We start from the raw sequence: 10,452 nt of genomic DNA on the forward strand, positions 1-10,452 counted from the left end.
AGTAAAAACTTAGTCAAATGGCCATATTACCCTTAATGAAGATTTATTAATTAAATTCATGCTCTAACTTAAAAATAATTTTTTTCTTAAATTAAAAGTCAATTTGTTTGAAAAAACAATGAATATATTAAAAGGTTGGCTCATTATATCTAGAAAATTTGAGCAAAGCCCAACTTACCTAAATAATCAGGCCGACCCATCACAACAAAGACAGAAATCCATCAACACAAACTGCCAAGGAAAAACCTAACAACAAATCACTAAAATGCGAAAGGTCCACATGCAATGAAGCTCTTTGCAAACTCTTGCCTTCCTTGAGCAAGCTTGACCAATTTGTTGAAGAGAGGAACTGGTGTAGTCCCCGTTCAAAATATATGAACCGAAAAGCAATTCCCCAAGAAGAGCTTCCAGTAGGAGTTAAGAAAAAGTTGCTACAGAAGCAACCAAATCAGTAGCCTAGGTTTTTGATCATACCAATAAGGAAGTTTCGTCGATCAAAAACCTTCTAAAAATGAAGGATTATTTGGAACCATCGAGACACGTCACTACGAGATCTTAGAAAAAGCAAAGCCTCATGGCGTATACAGCGCAAGTCACCAATAAAGAACCAAATGCAACTGCAAGACACACCGAAGCTCATGCGAATGGAAGATGCTGATAATAAATACTTTTTGGTTCTTAATATAAGACCTATTTAATTAATTTGATTAAATTAAAAAAATTAGGCACGTTGGTTAATTATAAGAAATATGGCATGTTTTTTCTAAAACATTATAATTATTTTCGTTAATATTCTCTCTCCTGTTCTACTTGATTATAGTTGAGGGAGTATCCATAGTAGTAATTTAGGAAAAATTGATAAATATGATAAATAGGTCTTATATTTAGAACCAAAATCAACTCAATAATTAAGTCACATATTAAGGACCGGAGGAGTATGAATACAAACATCATTAACAAAGAATCATTAAAAATAATTAAAATAAAATAAAAATTAATGAAATTAGAGAAATCTCTGAAGTTTGATTATCAAATCACATTTGAATTAAGGGACGCATGAGTAGGCAGGTTGAGAGAAGAAAGTACCTAAGGTAAGGGAATTCAAATTTATTATAAAATTCGAATATTGGAGGCACCATTCTGCAAGGTTAACCAAATTAGAACTTGATACACGAGACGACAAGACTTACTACATTCAAATATGTTTAGAAAATTTCAAGTAGTGTCTCTCTTCATCCCTACAATTGAACAAAGAAACTTACAAACTTGAATGAACACATACAAAATTAATTTAAAGACTAATTTTCAGTGAACATACCTTTTTCAATTTAAATTTAAATTGGGTGAATGACATATTATTGGAAGGCTCTAAAAGTCTTTATATTTTGAGCGATATGATTGAATTACAGAGATTTTGACTTTTGCTCACTGTTTTGATAATATCTTTCAAAATGCGCAGAGTTTTTAAACATGTGTTAGTACATTAGAAAGTAGACTCAAAGTTTTCTAATGATAGCCTATTTCCCCAATTTTTAAATTTAAATTGATAAAGTTATATCGACTTAAAGTTTGGTAATCATATCCCTTCCTCTCATTAGTTTTGAGGCTTCACAAATTTGAATTTGGATTTTACATTTAAATGAACGCATTCTCCTTAAACAACTTTTACTGGTAAACAAATTCAAATCCAAATATTATATTCAAATTTGAGCAGTCCTCTTGAGCATCTTCATGTTAACAAATTCGAACTTGTGTGTTTGATTGTACTCAAAAATCAGATTGCCCCTGTTTTTCTAATACAATTTTTAGTTCTTAATATAAGACTTAGTTAGAGATTTAATTTGGTCATGAATATAAAATCCCAATTTTCTTTGCCTCTAACATTTATCCATTTGTTCCTACGTAATTCCTAAAATGATTACACATATTAAAGGGTTTTCATCAAAATGTAGCTCTGATCTAATGCACATAATTAACAACGACGATAGTTTATAGAAGACAACACTTATTTATTACAACTAACCAACTTAATTAATTTTCTTAATTTTTGTAAATTAGGGATTTAACTCTTGCATTAAGGACATGAGATATAGTACTAAACAAATTGAAAACAAAGTCAACTGCAATTTACAATCTGCACAAAAGCAAACCCAAGTGTTCATTGAACTTCAAGGATTCGTGAAAAAGTTTCAAAGCCAAGGAATGCTTCGCTTATTGCGACCTGATTTGAAATTGGTGATAGCCTGGTGAGTTGCTTGCTTATACCACTTAGAGCTTTCTACTATGGGTTGTTTCCATCATGCTATTTTCTTTTACTATCTCTTCAATTTTGTTTGGCCATGTTTTAATTTGAAGTTAGCTGCTTTTCGGTTGAACTGAACTCGAGGGTCTTCAAGCTTCAAGATTGACGTCAAGCTTTCAAGCTTCGAGACTTGTTTTAAAGTATTTTGTGATTCACCGTCACTATGAAATTCCAACATCTTAAGAAATAAAAAAAGATTTTAAGATACTTGATACATATTTACTTAACAGATTTTTTAAGCCGCTAATCATGATATTAAAATTAGTCATAGAAAAATAGGCAAAATTATTCCTAAAAGAACTGATACTCTCAGGATAAAATTACAGCATAAAATACTGTAAAGTATTAGATGTACCAAGCTAGAAAAAATATGTTAAAGAGTGCTGGATAAAGTATAAAAAGACTTTAAGATGTTGAACGTAATTGTAAAAACTACTTCAATTAATACCAGAAAAACTATGTCAGAATAAATATTCTCAGTGTTTATTAAAACCTCTCTCCTATTCTATCAATAAGATGGCGGCGTAATCCAATTTATAGGATACATGCACTTAAAATATATCCAATATTTTAATTTTTTTAAAAATATTTTAATGGAAAAATGACTAGAAAATACTTACTAAAATTGAAAAAGACAAAAAGATCATCCAAATCAATAAACTGACCAAACGGGCATGAAGTATGAATTTTGCATGCTCAAATTTTGATAGAAAGACTAAAATGCCCTTTAAAGGGTTTGAAAAGAAAAAGTGTTCATTGCCCTAGTTCTCCAAAATTTCTCACTCGTCCAAACTCATCTCCTCCAAAATGCCAAAATTGCCAAAGTTGCTGTCTCACCGAAATTAGGAAGCTGTCGATCTCCTAACTTTCCTACTCACCCAAATTGTGAAGCCCTCGTTATCCTAAGTCATGGACTCACCCAAACCATAAAACTGCTGTTCTCTGACGTCATCCACTTGCATTGCCACCATTGAGGATAGTTTTAGTGAGAAATGTGCATAGCATCTGTGAGAAGCTTCAACCATTGAACCATCAACATCAAAAGGGGTAACTTTGTTCCCATTTTTCCTAAATGTTGTTCACACTAAGCTCATGCATTGATGCGTCTTTGAAATTTATTACTTTCAATTTTTTTATTGTTTTTAATGTAATAAACAGAGAAACCAATCTTCTAATTCTATAGGATTTTCCTAAGACTTCTTGTCTTTATAATGGGGTCCATTTATATTGGTTAACTTTTTGCTATCTTCTAATTAAATTTGTTCTTAAAGTCTGTTATCTTGTTAGTCTATATTTTTTGCTATGTTCTCATAATTCAAGAACAAGTAATAATTTTAATACCTGAGCAGTACATTTTGTTATTTAAGTAGTAAATAGTCTTGGTTGGTTTGTAGTGAAATGACAACGCTTGGAATGTGAATGACTATATTTGTGTTGATATTTTTCTATAAAGCCAAGAAAGTTTACTTGTTACTGGAATTGAATTTATTTGGTAATGGAGCTTACCAGATTTGTTATGTTAATGAATATATTGTTGTGAAGCAAATTAAGGTGAGTGGGTTATAGAATTTACTATACTTCTTAATAGAATTAACTACATTTCTTTTGATAATGACTAGATTGTTGTAAAAGAAATATAGTACAGTGAATGACTGAGATTGTGTTTTTTGCAGGAAGGAAAAACAGTATTAAAAAGAGAGCCAAGTAAAAAAGTAAAGAATGGGTACATGCATGTTGTTTCAAAAAGAATTTCTTGTGTTGGGAAAGAACTTGAAGTATAGCATTTGCACAGACAAATGCATTGTCCAACTATTATTATGATATTTGACTTACAATTGTAGATGAAATTTGTTTACAAAAACATATTGAATCATTATTGTTGCACAGTTATTGATAACATGTACTAATTATGTTTACCTTTGGGCATCATAAAATAAAGGTAGCTTTTGACAACATTTGTGAAGTGATTCATAACTTTTGAAATGGATATAACAATTTCCATTATGTGTGTTTTGCAGCCTCTTTATTTGCAATTATTTCTAAACTATTTGCACACAATTTACTAAACAGCTTGTTTATTTGCAATGAAAATTTTACTAAATATGTAATAGGAATAGTAACTTGCGAAATGAAAGTGACTATTTATGTAATAAGTTTTGCAACTTGTTTTAAGCCATTTGCAGACAATTTTACAAGAAAGTAATAGGAATGAATCCTTACATAATGAAATTTACCGTTTGTGTCCGGAGATTTATAACTTAGTTATCTGCAACCTTTTTAATCCTTTTGCACATAATTTTACTAAACATGTAACGAAAACAACTTGCAAAATGAAAATGACTACTTGCATAACAAGTTTTGCAACCTGCTTTAGTCAATATGTCAGTATGTAAAAACCCTCGTCTACTTGTTTCTTTTTACTTCAGGGGCATTTTAGTCATTCCACCACTTACGAATCCCAAATCCATATCTCATGCCCATCTGGTCATTTTACTTATTTGGATGATCTTTTTGTCTTTTTCAATTTCAATGAGTATTTTTCATTTTTCCTATTTTAATCTTAATATTTATAAGTTACATTGCTATATTAATTAGTAATTACTTCTTATATACTTCTCCGGTCCTTATTATAAGACCCCATGACTTTTTATTTGGTCCTAATTATAAGACCCCAATCCATTTTGTCTCTTATATTTATGCATTTTTTTCCAAGATAATCCTTCTAATAATGATAGTTTTAGCCAATATACTTAATTAGCAAGGATATTTTAGGAATGACAACACTTATTTATTATAAATAACCAACTTAACTTACTTCCTTAATCTCTTCAAATAAGTCAATTGGGTCTTATAATTAGGACCGGAGGAGTACTTTTTTGTGTGTTTTTACTCACTTTTTCTGTCATTATCTTATTATCCAATACTCTTCACTGCATCTTCGTAAAAAATCCTGCTTTCAATAATATCCTGTTCATGTAAGACTGTAATTAAGATATATTTTCATTGTTTTGTTGAAATTTCTGCTTACCGTTTCTTTTTCTTTTTCCTTTTTTTGCATATGTACAAAATTTCTTGATTACGTACAATCAGAAACAACAATGACAAGAAGAAAATAAAAGTTTGTATTTGAAGGATTTTATTTTTTATTTTTGCCATCGAAATATTTTTAAGATTTTAGACAAAGGATTTTAACGAAAATTAGAAAACCGACCCAATGTGAATAAAGTCCATTGGTGCAAACTTTTGATTACTTTAGATAATTAAAAAACTCAAAAAAAAGAAAGCGCTTTTAACGTGTAGTCAAAAAGAGTTTGATGACCAAACTTTTTTATTATTTCGTGAGAATTTATGCGCATTTTAAACTAGAGATATCTACCAACAGAGTGGGAATACTCGACAAATCAACATAAACGAAGTCCGCCAAATTAGCTTTAGTCTTATCAAGCTAATATTTGATTTTTTTTTTTCGGGTGTTGGATTAATTTCTTAATTAAGTAATTTTACGATACAAAGAAAAGGTGGATTATGAAACAAGGGAAAAGGTTAGTTGGAAATTTTAGGGAATTATAAATTAATTTTTCTCTAAAAATTATCGGATATAAAGTTTTGATGTAAATGAAAAGGAAAAAATATAGATGCAAATAAAAAATGTTATAAATCATCACATGCACATGCACCTTTTTATAGTAGATTGAACTTGCCATCTTCCACTTACGAGCATTTAATATTTCAATTATTTTAAAAAATAACAACACGCACAATATTTTTTATTTTTATACTTTTAGAATTTTAATTAGATTCTTTATATTAACAAAGCTACTACATAAAATATTTCCACGTAAATAAAAGGTTAAAAAAAAGAAGAAGAAGAAGAACACAGACAATCCCGTAAATCAGATAGAAACTTCACTCCTTTGTCAAGAATTTTATTACTGATTTTCCGTACTTATTAATTAATTTTTCTGATTTCAAAAATAGGAGACAAATAATTAATTTAAATTAATTATTTATTAGAAAATGTGTTGATTATATCAAAGTAATCATTTTAATTATTTGCATTGTATTAATATGCACGAACCGTTGTAGAAAATGAATGGGTAAGAAAGCATGTGATTGTGCAGTCATTTTAAAAAATTTCTGCGTACTTCAAACGAAAATTCTTAAAAAAAAGAACTTTCATGGCTTCGTCGAAAATTCTTATTCTTTAAACAATATTAAAAAGAAGGCGTTGGGGACTCGAAAATTTTCCATTATTATTTGGTGGAAGTTTAGGCCAAAAAACTTAGTTATTGAATTGTGAGATATAATAATATTCTCAACATTTATTAACTTCTCCGTCTCATTCTATTTATAAGATACAACTTTTAGGGTGTCTTGAATCTTGATCCTATTTATAAGATACATTATTAAAGTGTGTTTGAAATTTTAACCAATTTTTTATATCTTGTTCCTCATTAATTATATGTTACTATTACCACATTAATTATTTTTCACATTTTTTCTATTCACTTTCTCTCTCATTCATTCACTGTCCCCCATAAATAAGTATATTTTCTAAAAATAAAATGTTTTTATATGTGTTTATTGTCTTTAAAAAATTTTTGATAAACATAATTAAGGTATTGGATAACAGTAAAGAATTCTTGAAGATAAATAAAAATTTTTAAAGTAAAACCAAAATAAAATATTTTAGACTTGGAGTCAAAAAGTATTTTTCTTTATTGAAGGGAAAAAAAAAGTGTTTTCACTAAGCAATTTCCACAGCAGCTTCGTGAAAGACCTTAAACCAAAAAAAAAGAAAGAAAGTAAAAAGTATGTTTTTTCATAGGTCAAAAAGAGTTAATAAAGACAGAATTTCATTACATCGGGGAAATTTCTACTCACTGTTTTTTTTTTTTGGCTTGGTACAGGAAATTTTAATTAATTTAAACCAGATAAAGAAAAGAAGCTTTTTTTCGTTGGACATAGACTTCCTGAAATTTTTAATTAATTTCTACTCACTGTTTTTTTCCCACTTGGAACAGCAAATTTTTAATTAATTTAAACCAGATAAAAACTGGGACAAACTTTTGGAGATATCTGTCCCACTCGTAAACGAAGGAACATTGAAATTTCTACGCACTTTAAACCCAAAAATTTAAAATAAAATCAGAAACAAAACAAGGAAATAAAAATCATACCAGAAGAACGATCCTGGCTTCCTGAAACTTTCTAATATAACATAATAGGAGTTTTGTCTTATAAAGTACATGATTTTTTTTTGCTCAAAAAAAAGTACATAATTTTTTTTAATTAATTGCGGTGTTTCTTACAAAAGGCACTTTTTACACACATTTTTTTTACTAACTTTTTTTCTTTTTACTTGGTACGGGAAATTTTTAATTAATTTAAACCAGATACAAAAAGGAAGTATTTTTCCTTTGACATCGACTTCCTGAAAATTTTTGACTAATTTAGACAATAAAAACCCAAAAAATAATGTTGTGTTTTTTACTTGAATTCAAGAAGAGTCAATGGCTGAACTTCATATTTCCAAGAAATTTATGCTTACAAAATTTTAAGCCACAAATGTTCACCCACACGATGTGAATACCAAACACATCGCCAAATTATAATTTCAACCTAAGCTAAGATTTGATTTTGGACACTCCCACGAAGGTATTAATATGATTATTATTATTTTCAGAATTTTTTTGCAGTTCTATAACATTAACAGCATGTATTAAAAGAAATATTCACATTAAAATTTTAAATATTAAAAAAAATTCTTAAATTCTGGCATATTGATAAAAGTTGTACTTTAAACAGGGGAAAAAAACTAACTTCCTTAGAAGTTTCTGCATGCTATAAATCCGAAACAAAATAAGGCAAGAAAATCATACCGGAAGAACATTCCTTGCTTCCTGGAAATTTCAAAGTTTTAAAGGAAAAAAAAAAAGCGTTGTTGACTTGGAGTCAAAAAGAACTGCTGACCAAAGTTCTCACTATTTCGCGGAAATTTCGGCCTACTTTGACTGTTAAAATCTTAAATGCACTCAATACTGACGGACTTATTTTTTCTGGTGTGCCGATTGAATTCCCAGGGTAAGCCAACTCACCAAATCAACTTCAACTCTTCAACCTCAGATTTGATTTAGCATCTCCGACCAGGTATTAATATGGCCTTTCTTCCTCATTCTCTAGCAACCTAAACGCTATTCTTTTGTTCTTTCTAACAAATAATCAACAGCTTACAAAACATAGTTTTTTTTTTTTTGTCTCCAAGCAATGGCTGCTTTTGCTTATGCTTGTTCTCCCGAAGCTCCATGTCGAAAGTATGAAGTTTTCATCAGTTTTAGAGGATCAGACGTTAGATCTGGTTTTCTCAGCCATTTGAAAAAAGAGTTGCATCAAAAGAACATAGATATTTATGTCGATGATAGGCTTGAAAGAGGAGAAGAAATATCATGGGCACTTGTAGAAGCAATAGAAGGATCCATGATTGCATTGGTTATATTCTCAAAAGATTATGCTTCTTCAAAGTGGTGCTTAGAAGAGCTTGTCAAAATCATGGAATGTAAGGAAGCTAAGCAACAGATTGTGATACCATTTTCTATCATGTAGATCCTTCAGATGTTAGGCATCAAAAATGCACTTATGAGGATGCATTTACTCATCATGAACAGAAGTCCAAGGATAAAGTGGGTAATTTGGAAATTTGGAGATCTGTCTTGACAAAAACCGCGGACTTATCTGGCTACCATTCATCAAATTTTCAGTAAGTTTATTTTTATTATTCTTAATTTCTTAAGCTTTTTCTCAGTTTGTTCAAAACAATTTAAATATAGTAACGTCATATAAAAATTACGTCTAGCATTAATTACTTCTATAATGCATTACTAGCATAATTTTATTTGATTTTTATATGCCAGAAATGAATCTGAACTCATCAATGCAATAGTTGAAGGCGTCTTAAAAAAATTGGAAGATAAGAGTCCAATTGTGCCAAGATCTCAGCTTGTTGGATTTCATCAAAATTTCATTAGTGTTGAATCATTAATGGAAATTGAGTTGCCATAAGGTCGAATCCTTGGAATTTGGGGCCCAGGAGGGATAGGGAAAACAACTCTTGCTCGTGCCATATTTGACAAATTCTTGTCTAAATTTGAAAGTCATTGTTTCTTAGAAAACGTGAGAGAAGAATCAACAAAGATTGGTGGTTTGAATTCTTTGCTTCAAAAACTTCTTTCTGAGCTATTAGATCAAAAAGATCACATAAATATGAATCACGTGATGAGAAGGCTGAAACAAAAAAAAGTCTTAATTGTACTTGATGATGTGGATAATCCAAAGCAACTAAAGGATCTGGCAGGACAACAACTTTACTTAGGACAAGGCAGCAGGGTCATTGCAACAAGTAGAGACAAGCATGTTCTTAGAAGTGGAGGGATTCATGAAAAATGCATACATGAAGTCAATAAATTAAGTTTGGAAGAATCACTTGAACTTTTCAGTATCCATGCCTTCAATCAAAATCATCCCATCAAGGAATATGAACAGCTATCAAATTTGATAGTGGCCTTGGCTAAAGGCATTCCTTTAGTTTTAGAAGTTTTGGGTTCCCATTTTCATTCTAGAGATAAAGAATACTGGGAAAGTGAGCTTAGCAAACTCCAAAAGCATCCCCATCAGCAAATTCAAGATATATTGAAGGTGAGTTGTGATGGATTGGATCCTATGGACAAGGAAATAGTTTAGACATTGCATTTTTTTTCCTTGGGAAAACCAAAAGATGAAATTGCTTATGTACTAGAGGCTTGTGGTTTCAAATCAGTTAGTGCAATATAAAATCTTATCAATAAGGCTCTCATAATGTCCAATTGTTATAGCTATATCATAATACATGATTTGATGTGAGAAATAGCTACGCAAAGAGTCCATGCAGAATATATGATACATCCTGAAAGGCGTAGCTGATTAAAAGATGTAGATGAAATATGTGATGTATTAAAAAGTAACAAGGTAAGGGAAAGATACATCAATTTATTTGTTCTATTTTTAATATTTTGATATTTTAAAAAAAAATTAATTTTATTTTTTTTTGTTCAGGAAGCTAATGAAATTGAAGGCATTATATTGATGTGTCTCAAATCAAGCATTTAAAATTGAGA

At 29.9% G+C, this 10,452-nt stretch overlaps 1 pseudogene; it reads left to right on the forward strand.

Moving 5' to 3' along the window:
- Window positions 1–8,384: 8,384 nt before the first annotated feature.
- On the forward strand, window positions 8,385–10,301 carry LOC114730632 (TMV resistance protein N-like; annotated as a pseudogene).
- Window positions 10,302–10,452: the final 151 nt, after the last annotated feature.

Source organism: Neltuma alba, unplaced genomic scaffold, assembly GCF_004799145.2.
Source record: "Neltuma alba isolate B1F8T4 unplaced genomic scaffold, ASM479914v2 tig00012749_pilon, whole genome shotgun sequence".
Taxonomy (NCBI): domain Eukaryota; kingdom Viridiplantae; phylum Streptophyta; class Magnoliopsida; order Fabales; family Fabaceae; genus Neltuma; species Neltuma alba.